This window comes from Bufo gargarizans, chromosome 3, assembly GCF_014858855.1.
Source record: "Bufo gargarizans isolate SCDJY-AF-19 chromosome 3, ASM1485885v1, whole genome shotgun sequence".
Lineage (NCBI taxonomy): Eukaryota > Metazoa > Chordata > Amphibia > Anura > Bufonidae > Bufo > Bufo gargarizans.
Window position 1 is genome coordinate 235,635,814 of NC_058082.1, and position 26,175 is coordinate 235,661,988.

Below are 26,175 nucleotides of genomic sequence, written 5' to 3' on the forward strand. Positions count from 1 at the left end.
ACGACGACATCCATGTGACGTCGATGTTGCATCGATTTTTTTGCAGGACCATTGTAACAATGCACGTCCTTGTCCGCAAAACGGACAAGAATAGGACATGTTAAATTTTTTGGCGGAACAGACTTAACCCCTTTGGGACACAGCCTTATTTCACCTTAAGGACCAGGCCATTTTTTTCAAATCTGACCAGTGTCATTTTAAGTGGTGATAACTTTAAACCGCTTTGACTTATCCAGGCCATTCTGAGATAGTTTTTTCGTCACATATTGTACTTTATGACATTGGTAAAATTTATAAAAAAAAAAAAAATACTCAATTTACCAAAAATTAGTAAAAAATTTTTTGCAAATTTCCAAGTTTCAATTTCTCTACTTCTATAATACATAGTAATACCTCCAAAAATAGTTATTAGTTTACATTCCCCATACCTCTACTTCATGTTTGGATCATTTTGGGAATGATATTTTATTTTTTGGGGATGTTACAAGGCTTAGAAGTTCAGAAGCAAATCTTGAAATTTTTCAGAAATCTTAAAAAACCCAATTTTTAGGGACCAGTCCAGGTCTGAAGTCACTTTGCGAGGCTTACATAACTCAATATTTATGGCCCTGATTCTGTAGTTTACAGAAACACCCCTTATGTGGTCGTAAACTACTGTAAGGGCACACGGCAGGGCGCAGAAGGAAAGGAATGCCATACGGTTTTTGGAAGGCAGATTTTGCTGAACAGTTTTTTTTTTTTTTGTTTTTTTTGACACCATGTCCCATTTGAAGCCCCCCTGATGCACCCCTAGAGTAGAAACTCCATAAAAGTGACCCCATCAAAGAAACTACACCCCTCAAGGGATTAAAAACTGATTTTACAAACGTCATTATCCCTTTAGGTGTTCCACAAGAGTTATTGGCAAATGGAGATGAAATTTCAGAATTTCAATTTTTTGGCAAATTTTTCATTTTAATCCATTTTTTTCCAGTAACAAAGCAAGGGTTAACAGCCAAACAAAACTCAATATTTATGGCCCTGATACTGTAGTTTACAGAAACACCCCATATGTGGTCATAAACTGCTGTACGGGCACACGGCAGGGCACAGAAGGAAAGGAATGCCATACGGTTTTTGGTAGGTAGATTTTGCTGGACTGGTTTTTTGACACCATGTCCCATTTTAAGCCCCCCTGATGCATCCCTAGAGTAGAAACTCCAAAAAGTGACCCCATTTTAGAAACTACGGGATAGGGTGGCAGTATTGTTAGTACTAGTTTAGGGTACATATGATTTTTGGTTGCTCTAGATTACACTTTTTGTGAGGCAAGGTAACAAGAAAATCATGTTTTAGTGTTTCCATAGTCTGAGAGCCATAATTTTTTCAGTTTTTGGGCGATTACCTTGGGTAGGGTATGATTTTTGCGGGATGAGATGACGGTTTTATTGCCACTATTTTTGGGTGCGTGTGACTTTTTGATCGCTTGCCATTACACTTCTTGTGATGCAAGGTGACAAAAAAATGATTTATTTAGCCCTTTTTTATAGAGCCAGTCGATACGGATGCGGCGATACCTAATATGTATACTTTTTTTTTATATGTATGTAAGTTTTACACAATAACAGCTTTTTTAGAACAAAACCCAAAAAATTATGTTTTAGTGTCTCCATATTCTGAGCCATAGTTTATTTTTTATTTTTGGGCGATTGTCTCAGGTAGGGGCTAATTTTTTGCGGGATGAGGTGACTGTTACATTGGTACTATTTTGGTGGGCAAACGCCTTTTTGATCGCTTGCCGTTGTACTTTTTGTGATGTAAGGTGACAAAACAAATTGTTTATTTAGCCCAGTTTTAATTTTTTACGGTGTTCATCTGAGGGGTTAGGTCATGTGATATTTTTATAGAGCCGGTCGATACGGACGCGGCGATACCTAATATGTATACTTTCTTTTCCCCTAATTTTTTTAACTTTATTTGGGGAAAATTACGTTTTTGTTTATTTTTCTTGAAATTTTAAATTTTTTTGGGGGGAAAACTTTATTATTTCAACTTTTTTTTTCACTTTTCTTTTTTGTCCCACTTTGCGACTTGAACTTTTGGGGGTCTAATCCTTTACAATGCATTCCAATACTTCTGTATTGGAATGCATTGGCTGTATGAGTAATACTGTGTGTATTACTCATACAGCTTCCGGCCTGTGAGATCCAGGGGGCTGGATCTCACAGGCACATCACAGGAAGGCAGCGGCGATGCCTCAAGAAGGCATTGCGCTGCCTTCCATGCCAACGGGTCCCCCCTACAGCCCCATGGGGACCAGATGGCACCACCGCCGCAGCCGCCGCACCAGGTAAAAGCCGCAAACCGCAGTTCTGAATTGACCCCCCCCCCCCCCGCCCCCCCGCGTATTTAGCCAAGGTGCCTGCTCAATTATTTGAGCAGGCACCAGGTTCCGACCACCGCCCACTGGTGGTGATCAGAAATGCACATGACGTACCGGTACGTCATGTGTCCTTAAGTACCAGGACAACATGCCGTACCAGTACGTCATGTGTTCTGAAGAGGTTAAGGACATACGGAATGCACACAGAATCATTTATTTTCTTTTTTCAGGCCCCATTGAAATGAATGGTTCCGCGTACAGGCCGCAAAAAAAAAAAAATAATGGACACGAAACAGGCAAGAAATACGTTTGAGCCCTTACATGGAGAATAAAAGTGGTTACTAAAACTGCCATGTCTGGAGAGGTGAGAGGTCTGATCAAAGGTGTAACCAGCATTTTTTGGATATTTTTTTTTTTAACGATTAAACATTATCATTTTCTAATGAAGCATGCGCCCAATACTCAGGAACACCAGTCCTGATGTACACAATCATATTACAGAAAAAGCGCAGGTAATGCGTTTGCATGTGGGTTATGCAAGCTGCAGTCTAATAATACAACGGTAGACGTTATATGTTCAGTGCCAGATCACAAGGGCTACCCATGTTCTGTCTTCCTCTGCTCATATGACAAGCTTGCCTTAGGACCATCTACGGAGAGAAGGCGCCAGTGTTTATGTATGCAAGACTTCACCGAGTCTGCCCAGTCACCAGATTTATCACCATTTGAGGGGACCAATCTTCAGTAACCTACGTGTATGCAGGATCTACAGGCCCAGCTGCAACATCTGTGGATATGTGTGCCACAGGATACCATACAGAACCTCTATGCGTGTACATTAAGCCTGTCCCACATTTGGACATACAGTATATTTCTGCCTTTGTTGTCCCGCCGTGCTGTCCAGGGCTCATGCAAGCACTGGCTGTGTGCACCCCGCATCATGGACCTATTCACTTGAATGGGTCCGCAAATCCAGAAAGCCCGGTGCAGAACGTAGGCACAGAACCCCACGGAAGCACTCCGTGCCTCCGCACCTAAAAAAATAATAATATATAGAATACGGTGCGGACGGATCATGGACCCATTCAAGTTGAATATGTCTGGATCCGTCTGCAGAATCCACACAGATGTTGCCCGTGCATTGGGGACCGCAAATTGCCGAGCAATGGCCGTGTGCATGAGCCCTTACGGTGGGGGTACTGAAGCTATAGGATTTTGTCTATCACTTCACTGCAGAATGTAAGAGGGCACAAAAACACTGGGTCACACAAGACTCAAAATTAGAAAAAGGGGAAATATTCTATTTCTTTTTTCCTGTGGGAAATAAGAAGATACCATAAAACGGAGCCAAGAGAGGGGCAGACAGAATTCAGCGCTGAAATAGGGACCCTACAAAGTTCCCACACTCGTACATCACAGAAGGGGTGAACACAATCTCTCAGGTCAACACTTCAAAAGCATCCATTGTTATACAGGTCCTTCTCAAAAAATTAGCATATTGTGATAAAGTTGATTATTTTCTGTAATGTACTGATAAACATTAGACTTTCATATATTTTAGATTCATTACACACAACTGAAGTAGTTCAAGCCTTTTATTGTTTTAATACTGATGATTTTGGCATACAGCTCATGAAAACCCAAATTTCCTATCTCAAAAAATTAGCATATTTCATCCGACCAATAAAAGAAAAGTGTTTTTAATACAAAAAAAGTCAACCTTCAAATGATTATGTTCAGTTCTGCACTCAATACTTGGTCGGGAATCCTTTTGCAGAAATGACTGCTTCAATGCGGCGTGGCATGGAGGCAATCAGCCTGTGGCACTGCTGAGGTGTTATGGAGGCCCAGGATGCTTCGATAGCGGCCTTAAGCTCATCCAGAGTGTTGGGTCTTGCGTCTCTCAACTTTCTCTTCCCAATATCCCACAGATTCTCCATGGGGTTCAGGTCAGGAGAGTTGGCAGGCCAATTAAGCACAGTAATACCATGGTCAGTAAACCATTTACCAGTGGTTTTGGCACTGTGAGCAGGTGCCAGGTCGTGCTAAAAAATGAAATCTTCATCTCCATAAAGCTTTTCAGCAGATGGAAGCATGAAGTGCTCCACAATCTCCTGATAGCGGCTGCATTGACCCTGCCCTTGATAAAACACAGTGGACCAACACCAGCAGCTGACATGGCACCCCAGACCATCACTGACTGTGGGTACTTGACACTGGACTTCAGGCATTTTGGCATTTCCCTCTCCCCAGTCTTCCTCCAGACTCTGGCACCTTGATTTCCGAATGACATGCAAAATTTGCTTTCATCCAAAAAAAGTACTTTGGACCACTGAGCAACAGTCCAGTGCTGCTTCTCTGTAGCCCAGGTCAGGCGCTTCTGCCGCTGTTTCTGGTTCAAAAGTGGCTTGACCTGGGGAATGCGGCACCTGTAGCCCATTTCCTGCACACGCCTGTACACGGTGGCTCTGGATGTTTCTACTCCAGACTCAGTCCACTGCTTCCGCAGGTCCCCCAAGGTCTGGAATCGGTCCTTCTCCACAATCTTCCTCAGGGTCCGGTCACCTCTTCTCGTTGTGCAGCGTTTTCTGCCACACTTTTTCCTTCCCACAGACTTCCCACTGAGGTGCCTTGATACAGCACTCTGGGAACAGCCTATTCGCTCAGAAATTTCTTTCTGTGTCTTACCCTCTTGCTTGAGGGTGTCAATGATGGCCTTCTGGACAGCAGTCAGGTCGGCAGTCTTACCCATGATTGCTGTTTTGAGTAATGAACCAGGCTGGGAGTTTTTAAAAGTCTCAGGAATCTTTTGCAGGTGTTTAGAGTTAATTAGTTGATTCAGATGATTAGGTTAATAGCTTGTTTAGAGAACCTTTTCATGATATGCTAATTTTTTGAGATAGGAATTTTGGGTTTTCATGAGCTGTATGCCAAAATCATCAATATTAAAACAATAAAAGGCTTGAACTACTTCAGTTGGTGTGTAATGAATCTAAAATATATGAAAGTCTAATGTTTATCAGTACATTACAGAAAATAATGAACTTTATCACAATATGCTAATTTTTGGAGAAGGACCTGTATATGAAAATCTCAAAGAGTCATCAGTCCAAACAAGCTCCCATTTTCTGAATTCTAATGTAAGTAGCTGTTCTAACTCAAAACTTTTGGTCCTTTTTTCTGGTAAAATCTTCTGAAATCAGAAAAAAAAATAATAATAATTCTGCCGGTGTCATTTCTTTAGATCATCTGGCCTATGTCATGTATTCTTTGCAGGTAGTCCCATCAGTCATATCAGAAGCTGCTGAGACAACATGGCAACTCACCATAGCTTTCAAAGGGGTTGTCTCACCTCGGCACATGGCATTTATCATGAAGAGAAAGTTAACACAATGCACTTACGGTACTAATGTATTGTGATTATCCATTGTCTCCTCTGCTGGCTTCATTCATTTTTCCATCACATTATACACTGGTCTTTTCCATGGTTACGACCACCCTGCAATCCAGCACCAGTGGCCGTGCTTGCACTCTATAGGAAAAAGTGCCGACCTCTCTGGTGGCCGTGATCATGGGAGTGCATATTGGCACACATACGGAGAAGCTTCCGTCCTGGCCACCTATCTGCGCTGCAGCGGTGGTCGCAACCATGGAAACGTGAGGTGTTTAATGTGATGGAAAAATGAATCCAGCCAGCAAAGGAAACAATATGGACAATAACAATTCATTAGTAAGTACCTTGTATAACTTTGTATACATGACAAACGTTATTTGCTGAACTGAGGCAACCTCTCTAAGTAAACTTGTCATCTCTCATAAGAAGTCTATTTTGGTACAGTAAGTACTAATATTTCCCATAAATCGACATCTACATCATTTTTTCTTAGAATTTGCATTATGCCCTTCCTGTTAATATATTAACAAAATGACAAATGGGTGCAAACATCCCCATTGGACTGAGTTCCACCACAATTTGAACTGTCATTAGTGTTGAGCGAACTTGTGTTTAAAGTTCGGCGTCTATCGAAGTATCCCGTTATGGATTCCGCTACCACGAACCATAACTGAATTTAAAATCCATAACGGGACACTTCGATAACCCGAACTTTAGACGCCGAACTTAAAGCACAAGTTCGCTCAACACTAACTGTCATCCAATCAGTGCAGACAGCGTTAAGACTGTGTAGGGCCATGCCCTATTATGACTTGAATGGGTTAGAGACAAGAGCTGTAGATAAAAAGTTATCCACTGAAATCGAAGAAATATAATATGAACATATAGAATATAATGGTGTCAGGAACCATGAACCAGACGTACAACAAGAGATAAGTGGAAATAAGAAGGCTTTATTGAAAATCAAGCTGTAAGGCAAAAGTCCAAACGGATGGCTAAACCGAAGCAGGGTCTTGCGAAGCCAGAGGTCAGGAACCAGAAGGGTAGTCAGACGAAGCCTGGATCAGGAACCAGCAGGGTAGTCAGACGAAGCCTGGATCAGGAACCAGCAGGGTAGTCAGACGAAGCCAGGATCAGGAACCAGCAGGGTAGTCAGACGAAGCCAGGATCAGGAACCAGCAGGGTAGTCAGACGAAGCCAGGATCAGGAACCAGCAGGGTAGTCAGACGAAGCCAGGATCAGGAACCAGAAGCAGCAGCAGTCTTAGAAGCATGTGAACACAGGAGGACCAAGCAAGGAACTGAAGCCACAGACCTCCTATATATATGGGCTAGGCATCCAGCTCCTCCCAGTGGGAAGGAGAAGCCGCAGGGTGGGAGGCTACAAGAAACCCAGAAACCAAGATGGCCGCCAGCACATGTCAAACGAAGGAGAACAGCAAGAAGGTGAGACCATGACAAATGGACAGTGTTAACGATCTTGTTAATGGATTCCTAGCCTTATCATGAATAGTGGTATAGTAGATTGTCAGCTTTACATCATATTACCCGATGCAGGAATCTGGATGGTCCCCTTTATTTATTGGGAACCTGTCAGGTTGAATATGGTGTCTGATCTGCATGCAGCATGTTTTAGAGCAGGAGGAGCAGAGTAGTCCAGAGGGTAGTCAGACTTGAGTAACTGTGCATACCAAGATAGCGGACAATCACTGGAATCCTGAGCTTATAAGATCAAAGACTTAAATCTAACAATTAAGTGACACTACACACCACGGTGATGCAGTGATGGCCATGTCCATAAGGACACAGGCACCAGGGACCAGGTAAGTATCCTCAGTATGGGCCGGGGGCATTGTGGGTGGGTTTTTCAGCTTTGGATAAGGGTACTTTCTCACTAGCGTTTAAGTTTTCCGGTATTGAGATCAGTCATAGGGGCTCAATATCGGAGAAAAAAACTGCTTCAGTTTTGTCCCCATTCATTGTCAATGGGGACAAAACTGAACTGAACAGAACGAAATGCTCCAAAATGCATTCCGTTCCGTTTAGTTGCTTTCCCAGACTGGAGAGCAAACCGCAACATAATGTATTTTGCTTTCCGTCCTGGAAAAACTGATCAAGACGGATCCTTCATGACCCAATGGGACGGATCCGTCCCCCATTGACTTCCAATGGTGTTCATGACGGATCCGTCTTGGTAATGTTAAAGAGAATACAAACGGATCCGTTCATAACGGATGCAGATGGTTGTATTATCAGTAACGGAAGCGTTTTTGCTGAACCCTGCCAGATCCAGTAAAAACGCTAGTGTGAAAGTATCCTAACTCTTTAAAATGTACATATAGTACAAAGTCACTATAGGGGGAATTTATGAAATTTGTATACCCGTTTTTCTGGGTTTGAAAATTCGCAAACATTGGTGCAAACTCCAACATTTCTATCCTTTCCAACACTTTTGCAACGCACGTAAAAAAAAATAAAAAAAAAAAAAAATAATAATAATAATAATAATAATATAATAATAATAATAATAATAATAATAATAATAATAATGCCCGTGGGTACTTCCTCCACAGTCAGACACATTAACCAATATGTGCGCTAGAAAGCTGGGAAACATACTCTGGCAGCTTGCTTGGGGTGGAGTTCATTTTCTGGAGCATAGACTACCCGAAGAAGCGGTTGCAAAAAGGAATTGTGGTTTTTACTTGTTATTTGAAAGAAAAAAGGAAAAAGTCTGGTACCGTGTTAGCCAATAGAAGAATAGTTTAGTGCTCTCATTAAGAGAAACCAAATAAGAGCATAGCAGGTTTTGTTTATTTTAATGAGAGCACTAAACTACTTGTTATTTGGCATATTCGCAGTGTCCACCTCTTTGGGTTGATAAAATTGGATAACTGTGCTTTAAAGGGCTTCTGTCACCCCACTAAAGTCTATGCGCCTGCGCCGATGACGTCACATCTACACCCGGCGCAGGCGCACTGAGGATGGAGCGGCCGAGCGAGCATCCTCCTCTCAGTGCACCTGCACCGACTGAAGACAGGTATGGCGCAGGCGCCAGATTTTGATCGCAGACAGGGCTAGCCAGAAGACTAGCGCGTTCGCTGGCCCTGTCAATCAACATGAGGACGGGGCGTCTTTCTGAAAGGAGGATGCGGCTGCTACCAGCAAGTAGACGCCATACTTGCTGGTAGACAGGTAATTTACATATTATAAAAGTCCGTTTTTTTTATTAACTACTGAACCAAAATGAGTAATAGCATATATTAATATATCGCACTATAAGGATTATAAGAAGCCAAAAAGAAAAAAAGAAAAAAGACTTTAGTGGGGGTGACAGAAGCCCTTTAAAGCCTTTTATTTCCATACATGTAAGGGTATTCCAACATGGTCTCCTGTCATTGTGTGGGTACAGAATCTGTTTTTAACACATTTCTGTGATTTTAGAGTATGATGTAATAAAGAGGACTATATTTTTCCTCTTTAGATTGTTGCGCGGTGTAGTATTTTTTTGAGATCTTCCCGAAGATGCAACAACATTTTTAAAAGGCTTGCACCTCAATAATTCTGGTGCCAGCATACATTTTTTTTAATTAATAATAGTGTAAGAAACACCATTCTAAGTAAAATTTCCCCTATAGGTCTACAAGATTATTATTCCATTCAGCCAGTAAAACTGAGTGATATTCTTATAAAGCGCCAACATTGTCCCAAAGAAGAGTGGTGACATTTTGACATTTCCAGAAGTGGCCTCTCAGTCACAGAACATAAAAACTATTCAGATTCGCTGCAGACCACCAATCAGGGAATGCTTTGTTATATCCACCGGACCACCGCATTGTATTATGTACTGCAAAAAACACGAAGAGGACACTAACGGAAATAAGATTCCAACAGCACAACTTCCAGTGAAATAACCAGACGACAGAGGACCTTTATTCTCTTCCAAAATCACTACTGTATGAAAATAAATAAAGAAAAACTAGAGACCGTCCTGATCATCTTTACCTGTTATCAGTCACCAGTTTCAGGAACCACTGCTGTATTACTCTGTGGTGCTCCGCTCTCTTTTTTAAGGTCTAACATCTGAGCACTGCTGGTCAACAATATACGAATAGACTTAATTATGAAGACAGCTTTTACCTATTATCTGCAAGAAGGGTACTTTCTAAAAGGTCCCTTTACATGGGGCGACGATCTAATCGCTAGCGGAGGAGACCAGTCCATTTCCATGCAGCGATCTCCTCCAGAGTATAGGGAGGAGTGAACGCTAATGCCATCGCTCGTCCCCAAACTGTCTCGTTGTCTCCCAGCACCGTGTTTACAAAGCGCTCATTCATTGGGTAATCGGCGGTGCATTTGCACTGCCGGATCATCGCTAACGAGAGTTACTAGTAACATTGGTTAGCGATGATTGCTTTGTTGGCTAGCGATGATCGTTTCAATTGTCGGCCCATAAGAGAGCTGCACAAAAGAAGAACGGTGTGGATGACGAATAACTACAGCCACAAGTAAGAAGAGCACCTTCACTACAATTTACACCATGTACCTTTCTAACGGGCCAGTGCTTCTTTCAATGAAAATGTGTGAAGAGAATGTATAAATAAAGAGGTATTCTCATCTCATATTTATAGCATACCCAGAATATATTTCATAAATGTCTAATAAATGTGGGTCCCACACCTCTGGGACCAGATATACAGGCCGGCTACATCATTCTCAGGCTCCGACCTTCACCAATCACTTTGGTATTCTTCTTATTAGAGATTAGAACTGTATTATATACGTCTGCATATATTTTTTCCTTAGGAAAACACAACACAAACTTCATAACGCATCAATAATTATACATTGGGTCTGTAATTGGTAGCTCAGCACTGTAAGAGACAGCGATGGAATGTTAAACCGGTTCATTACAACATGGCATTCCTGCGAAAGAACATTCCCTTCAGGAGATAATTCTACCTACAGCAGTGGTTTCTCACATTTTACACACTTATTAACAACACTGATGACACTTTTTTTTTTTTTTTTTGCAACATCCAATTGATACAATATGGAGAATATTGTAATTGAACTCAGCATTTTTTTTATCTGAAGTCAACCACCAGTCTCTGATACATCTATCCTTGTGCTGTGTCGTACAGACGTGTCCCGACATGATGGCTGGGTGTTGCTAGCCTAGGGCATAGTATTCTTTTGAACAGGAGATAAACTTCCACTGGGTGGTGGTCAGAACCGTTCTCTAGTATATATATATATATATATATATATATATATATATATATATATATATATATACATACATACACACACACACACACACACACACACATACATATATACATACACACACACACACACACACACACATACAGTACAGACCAAAAGTTTGGACGCACCTTCTCATTCAAATTGTTTTCTTTATTTTCATGACTATGAAAATTGTAGATTCACACTGAAGGCATCAAAACTATGAATTAACACATGTGGAATTATATACATAACAAAAAAGTGTGAAACAACTGAAAATATGTCATATTCTAGGTTCTTCAAAGTAGCCACCTTTTGTTTTGCTAAACATCTAAAGTCAAAAAGTCTTTTCCAAATCCATAAACTGTTTCAAATCAGCTGAACAAGATCTAAAGTATCAAAAGGAGGTGTATCACCATTTCCAATTCCCCACGGAGGTTTCCCTAGTTCCCCTTCGGAGCTGGATAAACAAGTCTCGATGATGTGTAAGGTGGATACATCACTGCTAGAGGCTCTCAAGCCTTTCAGCAGAATAGAACTATTAAACCAAACATAATGCCTAGTAGGGTTGATCCTGCTGAATTAAATGATACTCCTGTTGTGAAAATTGGCTGCAACATTATCAAGAAAAAACACTTATTTATGCAAATAAGGTGCGCAGTCAGAACTGATATGCAAAGGAGCTAAGGTGGACGAAAAAATAGGGTCTGCCTCTTGGTGCACTGTGGCCCTCATTTGCATAAACCATAAACATGGTTGATCCTTCTGACAGATGCTATTTAAAAGGGGTTGTCTCAGTTCAGCAAATGCCATTTAACATGCAGATAAAGTTAATACAAGGCACTTACTAATGTACTGTGATTCTCCATATTGCCTCCTTTGCTGGCTGGATTACCGTATTTTTCGCCCCATAAGACGCATCCCCCCGCAATGCCCCTGTGTCTTATGGGGTGAATACTAATCAGAGCTTCCATTATGGAAGCGCTGATTAGTACCAGAGGACTGGGGAGCAGTGAAAGCTCTGTACCTACCGCTTCCTGGTCCTCGGCTGTCGTCTGTGCAGGGCTGTGCACAGTGTGACCTCAAGCTGTGTGCAGCCTTCACAGCCGACAGCCGACAGCCGCGGACCAGGAAGAAGAGAGAAAGCGCTGGTGGTGAGGAGCCGCGGCGTCCAGGAGAGGTAAGTGGTTTATTTTATTTGCGCTGGGGGCTGATACATGGCATTGGGGGGGGGGGGGGGGGGGGCGCGATACATGGCATTGGGGGGCCGATACATGGTCTGATTGAGGGTCTTATTAACATTGGGAGTCTGATTGGGGCTATCAGCTGAGGTCTGATTAACATTGGGGGTGTGACTGCTGGTCTGACCTGAGGTGTAATGGAAAATATTTTTTTCTTATTGTCCTCCAGGGGTTATGGCCACCGGATACAAGACGGCAGGGCATACATGCCTGTGTGTGCTTCCATGGTCCTGGCCACTGACACTTTTTCCTACAGAGTGCAAGCACGTCCGCTGCTGCTGAATAGAAGGGTGGTCATAATCCCTGTATACGAGCAGTGTATAATGTGATAGAATAATGAATGAAGCCAGCAGAGGAGGCAATATGGACAATCACAATACATTTGTAAGTGGCTTGTATTACGGTAACTTTCTCTACATAATAAATGCCATTTGATGATGAGACAACCCCTTTATGCACAATCCAGAGGGAGGCCCCTCAAATAATTAAGCAATAATCATATTTCAGTTTTTAGATCATTGTTCTACTATTTGAAAGCAGATGTAAATGTTATCCTATCCTGATGTGTATATTTAGTCCTATGCTGCTTGTAATCATATATTGTATAAAAGGCAGAACCACAATGGAAATGTTAATGGAACAGATGTGCTTGTCAAGAGCCAAAAATCCACCAGCAGCAAGGGATGTCAGTCTATGGCTAGGCTTTGTCGTCATTTTGCTTTTCAGCAGATGTCCATCTTTAAAGATTTGAGGGAAATGCATTAAAGCAAAATCAAACTTTACCACATTGTCACTCTGCATAATACTCTATTGAGTTCCAAGGAGAAATGATGCAAAATGGGTATTCATTGAATGATAATACCCAACCACAGGATACGTGACTGATAGATGGGGATTCATCCTCTGCCACCCCCATCACTGTGTTCAGTAGGGTACCCAGCAGTTGGACCCCCACTAATCAGGCATCACCTATCCTGATAAGTTCTCTATAGGAATACCCCTTTATGGAACACTCAATGTCACAATTACCATGATATCTCCATTTATAATCCAGTCCTAACCTATATGTCATATTAAATGAAGAATAAAGAGTAAGAGTAAAAATAATCTTCTGTGCGTATTAGTCTAATTGAATCCTTCTCACAAACCTCAGGATTAACCAATTCTGCGAGCCAGCCTGGTTAAGCAGGAGCGCTCCCCCAAACCTCACCTGGCAGAAGTACAAGGGATTAGGAGAAAACGGACACCTGACACCAGGCTTTCTCAAGAGGCTTGTGGAAGGTCTTGCAAACTGACAAATACTATAGTTTACTTATTGCCTCATTTGTTCTCACTTCCATTTGTATTGTCAGTTTCCTATAAAAAAAAAAATCTTATCTTATTCTTCAGTTTTTCTTTACGCACGTGAAAAATGCATCCACTCCAGACTGAAGAAAAACGCACACACTGAACGCAATCAGACAAAACTGATTGAACTTGTGTGCAAAACCATACTTTTTTTTTCTATGAACAGATCCTGACACAATCCATTCTGATGGAGGACCATTACCCTGAAACTGGTACTTGGTGTAGCTATAATCCTAAATAATGTCTGAAGGCCAGTTTAAAAAGGCCCAATACTGACTCATGGGGCAGCTACCTTCTAACTGGTGGTACCAGAGGCACAGCTTACTTTTCTTTCTTGGAAAGAGAACTAATTTGCCTAAGAGAACTACTCTTTTTGCCAGAGGAGCATTGGATGGCCTATAGAGTACGACCACACAATGTGGTCGTGCAGCGCTTCCATTAATAATACAGACTGAACACTGCAGTTTTTATTGGTTTAAATGGAGCCCTTTCAGCCGTGCGGTACTGGAGCACAACATAGCCGCATCACAACCATGAAACTACCACTCCATGTGGTCGCAGCCATAGACTCCTTATACCCACTCGGTGCTCTCCACAAGGGTAAATAGTACAATCTATCTCCAAAATAAATCTAACAATGCTTCAAAATGCAATGGGAAATACAACAGTTATTAGGGAAAACGTTTTATTATGGTGGAGATTTTAAGTCTCAAGGAAGGGAAATCCAAAGGTTAATGTAGTAACTAATCTGCCATGTGTACTAACTGTGAAACAGACGCCTGCGAATAATTAACCGCTGTAAAGCTAACCGATCAATAGCAAACTTCATTCATCAATGGTCATGTACGTCATGGGAAACTACTAACATAGTATATAAGGCCGAAAAAAGACATTTGTCCATCCAGTTCGGCCTGTTATCCTGCAAGTTAATCCAGAGGAAGGCAATCACTGCTAGTTTAAAGGGATTTTCTGGTAGCATATATTTCTTTTTTTTTTAAGCAAGTACTGCTGCCTGCTCTCCGAAAACAGAAGATTCCTAAGTACCTGCTCCATGCTGCTCCGGCTCTCCGCGCAGCCCCTGCTGTCTATCTTCCAGTCCCTGCGCTGTTTACATCCAGAGGTGCATGGACATGGTCACATACACCTCCCCAGCCCCGGTGACTGGCTTCAACAGTGATGTGGCCACAATCAGCACGTCACCACTGAAGCCTGTTGGATAAAGCAGTGCATGTGACCATATCCATGCACCGCCGGATGTAAACAGCAAGGGGACTGGAAGATGGAGACAGCAGAAGCAGTGTAGAGGACTGGAGAGGTATGAAGCAGGCAAGTATGAATCTAAGTCCTATCTTTTGGGGCGTGGAGGCATAGACCCAAAAGCCCATGGGCTTCTAGATACGTGCCTTTCACCACAGCTTCTATCTTTTGCCGCATCTTGTGGGTCACAGACAAATTGAAGTCAATGGGTCTGCGCTGTGATACGGAATGCACAGGGCTGGTGCCCATGTTTTGCGGTTCACAAAACAGGAACGGAAGCCCCACGGTCAAGTACATGAGGACTAAGTTTGGGTTTAACATGTAAAAAAAAAAAAAGTATACGTTAACGCATACCTCAGACTGATGCCATAAAGTGACACCCGTTCATTATAGAGTTCCATTGTATAAAAAAGTAGATGTTAACATACATTTTTTTTCCATACTGCAGGATAGAAAAGCGTGGTGTGCTGTGCTTTTGTATCTTATTTTTTTTTTTTACAACGTATTCGTTAAACCAGGGGTCAGGAACCTTTGGCACTCCAGCTGTTGTGAAACTACAATTCTCAACATTCTCCAATAATTTCTTTGGGAGTACTGAGGAGAACAGAGCAAGTATGCATGCTGGGAGTTCTAGTTTCATAACAGCTGGAGTGCTGGAGGTTGCCTACCCCTTCGTTAAACGGATAGTAAAAACTAGCTAAAATGGCACAAAGTAGAGTTCTAAGTAAAAATGTTCCATATTATGGGACATTTAAAGGGGTTGTCTAGGTTCAGAGCTGAACCCAGACATAACCCCTTTCTCCACCCCTCCTGCCCCTCTGCGTGGAGCATTTCATGCTCAGATGCTCTCCCTTGCCCTGCACTCCATACAGCAGGGCAAGGGCTTTTTCGTCATATCTGGCGACACCAGGCTTTCTCACAGTATGCTAGGTGGAGGTTTCCGCTGCCCTAACCCCTCGGTAGTGTCCACATTTTAAATATCGCTGCAAACAGCACCGTTTGTAGCTATAATGCCCTCCCAATATATTATATATATCCTCCTTTGGGGCCCCATATACAGGTCCTTCTCAAAAAATTAGCATATTGTGATAAAGTTCATTATTTTCTGTAATGTACTGATAAACATTAGACTTTCATATATTTTAGATTCATTACACACCAACTGAAGTAGTTCAAGCCTTTTATTGTTTTAATATTGATGATTTTGGCATACAGCTCATGAAAACCCAAAATTCCTATCTAAAAAAATTAGCATATCATGAAAAGGTTCTCTAAACGAGCTATTAACCTAATCATCTGAATCAACTAATTAACTCTAAACACCTGCAAAAGATTCCTGAGGCTTTTAAAAACTCCCAGCCTGGTTCATTACTCCAAACCGCAATCATGGGTAAGACTGCCGACCTGACTGCTGTCCAGAAGGCCATCATTGACACCCTCAAGCAAGAGGGTAAGACACAGAAAGAAATTTCTGAACGAATAGGCTGTTCCCAGAGTGCTGTATCAAGGCACCTCAGTGGGAAGTCTGTGGGAAGGAAAAAGTGTGGCAGAAAACGCTGCACAACGAGAAGAGGTGACCGGACCCTGAGGAAGATTGTGGAGAAGGACCGATTCCAGACCTTAGGGGACCTGCGGAAGCAGTGGACTGAGTCTGGAGTAGAAACATCCAGAGCCACCGTGTACAGGCATGTGCAGGAAATGGGCTACAGGTGCCGCATTCCCCAGGTCAAGCCACTTTTGAACCAAAAACAGCGGCAGAAGCGCCTGACCTGGGCTACAGAGCAGCAGCACTGGACTGTTGCATGTCATTCGGAAATCAAGGTGCCAGAGTCTGGCGGAAGACTGGGGAGAGGGAAATGCCAAAATGCCTGAAGTCCAGTGTCAAGTACCCACAGTCAGTGATGGTCTGGGGTGCCATGTCAGCTGCTTGTGTTGGTCCACTGTGTTTTATCAAGGGCAGGGTCAATGCAGCTAGCTATCAGGAGATTTTCGAGCACTTCATGCTTCCATCTGCTGAAAAGCTTTATGGAGATGAAGATTTCATTTTTCAGCACGACCTGGCACCTGCTCACAGTGCCAAAACCACTGGTAAATGGTTTACTGACCATGGTATTACTGTGCTCAATTGGCCTGCCAACTCTCCTGACCTGAACCCCATAGAGAATCTGTGGGATATTGGGAAGAGAAAGTTGAGAGACGCAAGACCCAACACTCTGGATGAGCTTAAGGCCGCTATCGAAGCATCCTGGGCCTCCATAACACCTCAGCAGTGCCACAGGCTGATTGCCTCCATGCCACGCCGCATTGAAGCAGTCATTTCTGCAAAAGGATTCCCGACCAAATATTGAGTGCATAACTGAACATAATTATTTGAAGGTTGACTTTTTTTGTATTAAAAACACTTTTCTTTTTTTGGTCGGATGAAATATGCTAATTTTTTGAGATAGGAAATTTGGGTTTTCATGAGCTGTATGCCAAAATCATCAATATTAAAACAATAAAAGGCTTGAACTACTTCAGTTGGTGTGTAATGAATCTAAAATATATGAAAGTCTAATGTTTATCAGTACATTACAGAAAATAATGAACTTTATCACAATATGCTAATTTTTTGAGAAGGACCTGTACATATAATGCCCCTCCTCCAGTAGTGCAAACTGGCACCACAGGCACATATTTATATAGATGCAGATATCTAATTTTTTTATACAGTGTACCCATTTTTAATGGATGTTATGCACTTAAGACCTAAACTGATATTAAAAACTGATCCATTGATTTCAATGTGGTCTGACATGTCCTATTTTTTGGACGGACAGTATTTACAGGTCGTCAAAAACCGACCATGTGAATACCCCCTTAGACTGCAATAGTTTTTCACTTTCATGTGAATGCAGCCTTATTGCCCATTATATATTAACATGTAGTAGATGTCTGATGTATTTAAATGATTCTACCATTTTCTCATGCAAAAGGGTTTCTTTAGAGAGAGGGCCGACATCTCCTCAATAGTAGGTATCATATTGTCGAGATTAAAAAAAAATGTAATAGACTCCATAATGACATTGGAAACAACCATCTTGTAAAAACTCTCATAGCGGGCAGTACTCTAGGACGAACAAATAGCTGCAGCATTTACCTAGAGGGGTTAAATCTGTAAAATGTATGTTGGGAAGTAGACAGTAGAAATGCTTAGCATTTCAATTAAGATTAGCTGTGTTTGTCTTGTCTACAGTGAGGGTTGTTATAAGCGCCGGAGAGCGAAAAGCCATTCCCACTGCAGACTCGCTTCACCTGCTTCCAGTTCTGCATTTGCTTCTGTAATCCGCCCGGCTAAAACATGTTTGTAAAACATGCTGGAAATTCTAGGAAAGGCTACAGGTGCAAGGAAGTTGTCGAAGAAGGTTATACTGTATATCATTTAAATGTGCTCGATTTAAAGGGCGTTTCCAGGACACACTCCCCCCAAATTTGCAGAATGTCTGCACTCAGTGGTATGTTTGGGTTGAACCTATATTGTGGACACTAAAGCTAGTAACATCAAAGTGGACCGATTCTGGCATATGAAATGCCAGCCTTAGTAAATTCACCTCTATGTAATACTTCTATATCCTCTCAATGTTTGAGTAAATGGCTGCAGTGGTGACATGGAGGTATACAGCACATGAACGATGCAGCCAAGCACTTGCCATTGCTGTATGCGCCACGAGAGAGCTGAGGCCAGTGATTGACTACAGTAGTTACATGCTGTATACCTCTAAGTCACCGCGGCAGCCATGTGCACAAACACCAAGAGGTGGAGCGGAGCTGTTGCACTGAAAACAGTGGATAAAAAACAGGCGAGTATATATCCTTTAGTTTATGACATTTAGTTGGATTAGATAGTTCTACATTAACCTCCTAACAGTCACGTTAAAATTGGAAACACCCCCCAAATAATGTCACTTTTTTTTTTTGTAGATTTTTAATGGTAATATCTCTGGTTTGCTGATATTGCTTTGTATTGTTTGAAAGCTGACATTCCAAGCTTTCATACAATACCAGAATGACAGCAACATCTTCAAGACATAGGAAGATATCACTGTTAGAAATCGGGATGCAGCGAACACAGGTTAAAAGTGAAAGTAAAAAGGTTTTAACTGCGATTATTCTATACTCAATTTCTAACAGTGATATCTCCCCTGTTGATTGGACTAATGCTGTCATTTTGGTCTTGTATGAAAGCTGGAATGCCAGCTTTCAAACAAAGCCAGTTCCATGCTAGCTGCTACCATTCAGGAGATAGCAGCAGCTAAAGCAGCCCTCCCCCCTACACTTTCAACAGTTAAGTACTTTTCCCACAGCCCCAGATGAGCTCTGGCAGAACAGGTGGTTAAAAAGGGTTTTCCGAGACTTACATAATGGATTGGTGGGGGTCTGACACCTGGGAAGGCACTGGAGCTCGCAGTAGCGTTGTGGCCTTCTCTCAGCTTTTCATAGACCAAGAGATGTCACGTTCATCAGCCATGTGGCCTATGTGCAGCTCAGCCCCATAGAAGTGAATGGGGCTGAGTGCGATACCAAGCACAGCCACTGTACATAGTATGGCGCTGTGATTGGTAAGCATGGAGAAGGCCACAAACAGCTGCTCGGTGGGGGTCCTGGGTATGGGACCCCTAATGATCAGATACTGATGACCTATCTAGAGGATAAGTGATCAGTTCTAAAGTCTTGGAAAACTTAACTCAGACAAGCCCTTTAATTCTACGCTCAAGGGTAATGTGTGTTAAAAAAAAAAAATTGCCTTCATAAAGCAAAAGAAGAAACCAGCACAATGAAAGGAAAAATTAGAGCATTCTTCTCCCAGTAGACTCCCTCAAAACCACAAAGCAGAAGAGAACTTTTACACTACAGCTGCAGAGGAATTACTTAACACATGTCATTAATCCAGTTATAAAGCCATGGAAAAAAAAGCTCTCCTAAAAGCAGAAAAGACAAATACTGCCTGTTCTAGAGTCCCTCTAACAACTGCAGAGGAATCAGAAATGTTTGCTTAATGGCAGGAACACTTGGTTTAGTAAATACATAGACAACAATGGCTGAATCAAGGTCAGATTGATGACACGGCTCCAGGTTCTCACATGCCGAGGCAAATGCTAGGCTTGTTTATCTAACCACTGTCTGCAGGGAAGAGACCAGCACGTTCAGCTGCAGGAACCAGAACAGACAGTTCACTGTGCCGCTTCAGACCCCCGCACTCCTGCTTACTTTATAGAGGTGTGGTGCATTGGCTGAAGGTTCTTACTGGTCACATAAAAGGAGCACTAAACTTAGAATGAATAAGGGCTGTTTCACACGAGCAGATGCCGTGCGTGGCATCCGCTCCGTGAAAGAGTGCCAAGACCCGATGCAGACGGCAGAGGCATGGAGCATTAACATGACTGATAACGCTCCGTGCCTCTCTGTGATCTCTTTACTACGAAATCACAGTTGTCACAAGAGATCACAGAGAGGTACGGAGCATTATCAGTCATGTTAATGCTCCGTGCCTCTGCAGTCTGCATCGGGTCTTGGCACTCTTTCACGGAGCGGATGCCACGCACGGCATCCACTCGTGTGAAACAGCCCTAAGGCTACTTTCACACTTGCGTTAGAGGATTCCGGCAGGCAGTTCCGTTGCCAGAACAGCCTGCCGGATCCAGAAATCCATATGCAAACGGATAGTATTTGTTTCCGGATCAGTCTGACAAATGCATTGATACATCTCTCCAGTGTCATCCAGAAAAAATGGATCCGGTATTTATTTTTTCCACATTTTTGTGCAGACCGGGAAACTGAATCCGGTTTTCCGGAACACTTGGTACCGGATCCGGCATTAATACAAGTGTTCCGGCACGCTGCAGTATTTTCTCCGACCAAATACCGTAAGAGTGACTGAACTGAAGACATCCTGATGCATACTGAATGGAATGCTTTCCATTCAGAATGCATTAGGATAAAACTGCAGTGTTTTTTTTCCGGTATTGAGCCCCTGTGATGGAACTCAATACCGGAAAACTAACACTAGTGTGAAAGTACCCTAACAAAAGTAAGTAGGAAATACAGCTGCCCCCATTGTGTGTCAGTCTGCAGCATATTGTACATGATTCTGATACGCACAGTCTTTTAGAAATCCTGCACAGGGGTTAGGCTTGTTTCTGCAGTAGCGATTCCTGCAGGGGAAAGGGGTTGTCTTACTTCAGTAAGTGGCATTTATCATGTAGACACAGTTAAGACAAGGCACTTACTAATGTATTGTGATTATCCATATTGCCTCCTTTGCTGTCTGGATTAATTTTTCCATCTCATTATATACTGCTCGTTGACCACCCTGCAATCCATCAGTGGTGGTCGTGCTTGCACAATATATTAAAAAGCACTAGCCTATGTGCGCTCCCATGGTTCCGGCCACCAGAGAGGCTGACGCTTTCTTCTATAGTGTGCAAGCACGACCGCCTGATCCGGCATAAATAGTGAGAATCGGCCAAACGCAAACCAAATTTTTGCTGGAATTCTATGCCACAGATGCAAAAGTAGCCTTAACCTCCCGCTGACAAACTAAGGCCTGTTTCACACTTGCGTTGTTTTCCAGTATTGAGATGCTGTAGAGCAGGGGTGCACAACCTGCGGCCCGGGGGCCACATGCGGCCCCCAACCATCTGGTAACAGACATGTATGCCTATGTCTTGTGGCTGCTCACATGTATTTTTCATGTATTTCTCCCATTAGATGGGAGTCCTGGAAGTGTAACTAGACATTAATGGTATATAATGTGTGTTCAATATGCCACAAGTAAAATATTTCAGTTGTTAATACACCTTTAAATTTTAATTGCGGCCCTCATCATTGGTTCAGTCTGGCAATGTGGCCCCCAACCAGGAAACGTTGTGCACCCCTGCTGTAGAGGATCTCAAAACCCAGAAAAAAACTGTTCAGTTTTGTTCCCATGCATTCTGAACCTGAATAATATAAAGAGATCTGTTGGCTTAGCATTTTGGGTCATCGAAACAGAACAAACTAGATCCCTAAAAAATAAATAAATAAAAAACACAATGTAAGTCAATGGTTGACGGATCCTTTTTGGTTAAACCCCTTAAGTACTGGGCCCAGTTTTGGTTTTTCAGTTTCGTTTTTCCCTCCCCACATTCCAATAGCTATTCCGGTACATCACGGTGGTTGAAGTGGTTATATGAGAACCATTATGTTTGGAGAAAGGAAAACACTGCATTGCAGCATAAAAACCTCATCCCATCTGTGTAACACGGTGGTAGTAACATGGTATGGGCCTGTTTTGCATCTGGGCCAGGATGGTTTCTTATCATACCAGCAAATTATACAAGGAAAATTTCAGAACATAACTGAATCTCAAGAGAACCTGCAGAAAAAAAAAGAAGAAAAAAAAGACCTTAAACACACAAATGAAGAAGAGGTTTCCACACTTGAAAATATATCAATCCTTTATTTAGACATTATTAAAGCAGAATGATGCAGCTGCACTGCCAACGTGTTTCAGACCCATGTCCTGCATGGCATGCCTCGCCTCTTCATTTGGATCTTCTTGCACAAGCCATGAAGTTTTTCCTGCACAGGTGCATATGGTACACACAGAAACTTTCATCCATTGAAGTATAAGTGACCCCGTTTGTTCTATTTGTACACCGCTAAACACACAAGTTGTTCCACCAGTCTTGTTAGATCTCCCTATTGACTTCTATAGAAGAACATTTTCAGCATATTCTGTGTCCCGCACAGAGGTCATTGTGCGGGGAGGGGGAGGGAGTCAGCTGGGTTCATCACCTATTATCAAAGTCATATCCTGCGTCCTCTGCCTCCAACTTTTTGATAGTAGAGAATATTACACCTCATTGTAATCCTACCTGTGATGGTAATAGGAAGTCCAAGTAGTAAAGTAAATTAAATGCTCCTTTTATTGTGTTCTTTTAGTGATTTTAGTTACATCGTACTTTGATCTATTCCCTGTGCTCTTCTCCTCAATGGCAATAGTGTTTGAAAAAAAGGTTGTTTGGCTGCTGATACATCTGAAAAAAAACTGTCAATCAGAAGCAGGTGGGCGGGGAGAGCCAAGAGCTCATGAATATCAGGACTCATTGACATGTGCTGCAGCGGTTAGGATTTAAAGAAAATTTGTCAGCAATTTTTTTTTCTGCCAGTTAAAACCAATAGTCACACATATCCTTTTTTTCTAATCGTTTTTATTTTTATTTTCCGATTGCAGATTTCTTTATTCTATTTCCTGAACATGATTATGGGGCTGCCATCTCGTCTGAGCTGTTCTTAACATCATTTACACACTATATCTCAGTGACTTCTAAGGGAGAGTTTTCTGGGCATGCTCTGTCACCGGTGCAGAGGTCATTGTACAAGGAAAGAATAGATAAGCTTTGATAATCATTGTGAATGGTGGATCCTGTCTTATCTGTCATTCTAATCCTGCCTGTAATGATAACACCTCTGTGCATAGATAAGCAGGTAAATGCAGCAAAGTGATCTGTACAAACCAAGAAGTGGCGCCTAATGTTGGGCTTAGTGGCCAGTGCGAAAACTGCAGGATTTTATGTTTTTGTTTAAATATAGATAGACATGAAAAATTCAAAATATCAAAAATTTGGAAAAAATATGTTAAACATAAAAATATGATTTAAAGGTGTTCTCCAATACTATAAAAATGTCCCCCATATGCTGGGCCTCTCACAGTAAATATATTTACCCCACTCCCTGCGCCGCTCCTGGTCCCGCACTGCTGCTGCTTCTTCCCGTGCGTGGATGAGCAGCCAATGGCAGGGGGGCACGAGCCTTCCTATTGTCCCCCACGATGCTAGGGAGGCTGTTTCCAGTCACCGCCTGCCATTGGCTGCTCCCCCATAACCCCCCCCGACAACAGATGTTTTTATTCGCGCACGGGTAGAAGCAGCGGCGGCAGTGCAGGGACCAGGAGCGGCACAATTATATTCACTGCGAGGTGCCCGGCATACAGGGGAGCATTTTTATAGTATTGGATAACTCCGTTAAACAATAGGTCATTTTCTGAGGACACATTTCATTTAAGCGTGAGGGCAGCAGAAAACTGGTGACAGATTCCCTTTAACTACGAGCACCCGCCTCCTCTTCTTGAGTGCACGAGTGCCCTTTGAGAATATGACTGAGAAGTGGTTTCTACAGAACAGGAATTGTTAGTCTATTGCAAGGTCAGTGTGAAAACTGCAAGATTACGGAATTTTATTTTTATTTTTTTTATCCAAAAGGTAATTCGGAAAATTGGAGAAACAAATGACCAAAATCTATGAAAATACGCTACACATAAAAACAAGATTTAATCAATAGTCATTATATTTATAAAAGTAATTTACCACACTAAAACATATTAAATGTATACATTTTTTAAATATACCGTGCGGTATACTTTTTTTTAAATTGTTACTGTGCACTAAAGAATATCTTATAAAAAGTTTCTGCTAGGTTGCATTTACTACCACAGCGCACTTTTGGGATATGGCTGGCTCTGACATACCACCTCAGCCAATGTTATGACAAAGTATGAGGCAGGACAGCGTCAGGGCCCTACATAAACGTGACTGTGTACAGAACTGTCACAATGAATGAAGACAGACCATCAAGACTTTAGTACAACAATCTACTCCCTCAGTCCGCGGGTAAGGTTACCACTTTCCACAAGTGTAGAACTGGTGGTTTCCCACCCAGCAGGTGACACCTGAAGACATGAAGGTATGGCATGCAAAATATAACACCTTCTGCAAGCAAAGTAGAAAGTATATCACTATCTATTGCTGGAATAGGAAAGAGAGCTTTCTGACCAAATGTCAATATGTAAATCCGAATAAGGCTCAGTTCATAAAAAAAAAGCCATCAGAGGAATGACCAATTTGTTATCAAATATATACCAACAACATTAAAATGGTGTATATATGGGTTTTGATATTTTTTAGAAAGAAAATCTCGGCAGATTTCACCATTCTTAACATTAAAAATACCAGGAGGGCTAAAAAACCACAAAACCAAGCAAAAAAAAAAAAAAATTAAATAAAAAAATTAACATCTGTGCAACACATGAGACATTTATCAAACTTGTTTATGTGCAAAAAGGTTGCTAATTAGGGCACCTGCCATATTTGCACAATAATTTACGACTTTTCATGTCTCTTGCCTTTTTTTTTTTTTTTTAAGTGGTTGGCACTTAGCAGGAGTGGGCATGGCCCCCCGTGGCCCGACAAAGTGGCATGAATGATAGCTCAAATTTGAAAGTCTGGCGCATGGACTGCCTGGAAATGCACCAAATGTATTAAGAGGTGCAGTCTGAGCAGACTCACTTTAAACTAAGACTGCCGTTTGTAACGCCAGTCTTAATATATCTGCCCCATTATCAAAACACTGTCTTAGTTGTCCATAGCAACCAATCAGATTTCACCTTTCATTTTTCAGAGCTCCTTTGGAAAATGAAAGGTGGAATCGGATTGGTTGCTATGGGCAACTAAGCTAGATTTCCTTTACAGCATCTTGATAAATTTCCCCCACTGAGGCCTTTAAAACCATATGTAGTTGATATAAAGAGTACATAAAACAAAACGGCAAATGTTATTCTAGAATTTTAATTTATAGATTACTACGTACATGATAGAATATTTATATTTACAGAAAATTGTAAGTTGTCAGATTTTGAGGAACTGTAGATTTGGGGAATATATATCAAAACTGTCTTAGTTGCCCATAGCAACCAATTAGATTCCACCTTTCATTTTCCAAAGGAGCTCTGAAAAATTTGAGGTGGTATCTGATTTTTTTCTTTGCACTCGTTTTGATAAATCTCCCCCAGTGAGTTGAAACCATCACTTTTAACTTCCAGAGGCTGAAAACCTGATCAGATGATCACATGCATGCTAAGCGACAATCCACATCCTGGTCAAATTACATTTTTTTGCCATGCTTACCACATATTTTCTGCAATATGCTGTGGTTTTAGCGCATTTGATGCAAGATTGAGCCATTCTGGCACGAGTTCGTTACAGACGCTGCAATACCAATTCGTTTTTGCAAGTTTTCTATTTTTTTTCTTTTATCTTTTCATGGCATTTGATAGCGGATATAATACAGAGCACTATTTCTGTACTGCAGTGCATTATGCCTGTTAGTAAAATGCTGACATCCTATAAGAAGTACAAATACTTGGGGCAATTGCATTCCACAGGGACCAATAGAATGCGCCCCCTCCCTCACCGCCAAAATCCTGCGATTGCTGCTGACCGCAGCAACTATGCTAAATGACGGGATCAA

General features: G+C 41.9%; 1 protein-coding gene across 1 annotated transcript in view; it reads right to left on the reverse strand.

Moving 5' to 3' along the window:
• Positions 1 to 26,175, reverse strand: part of FARP1 (FERM, ARH/RhoGEF and pleckstrin domain protein 1) — a 198,663-nt gene that overhangs the window by 141,459 nt on the left and 31,029 nt on the right.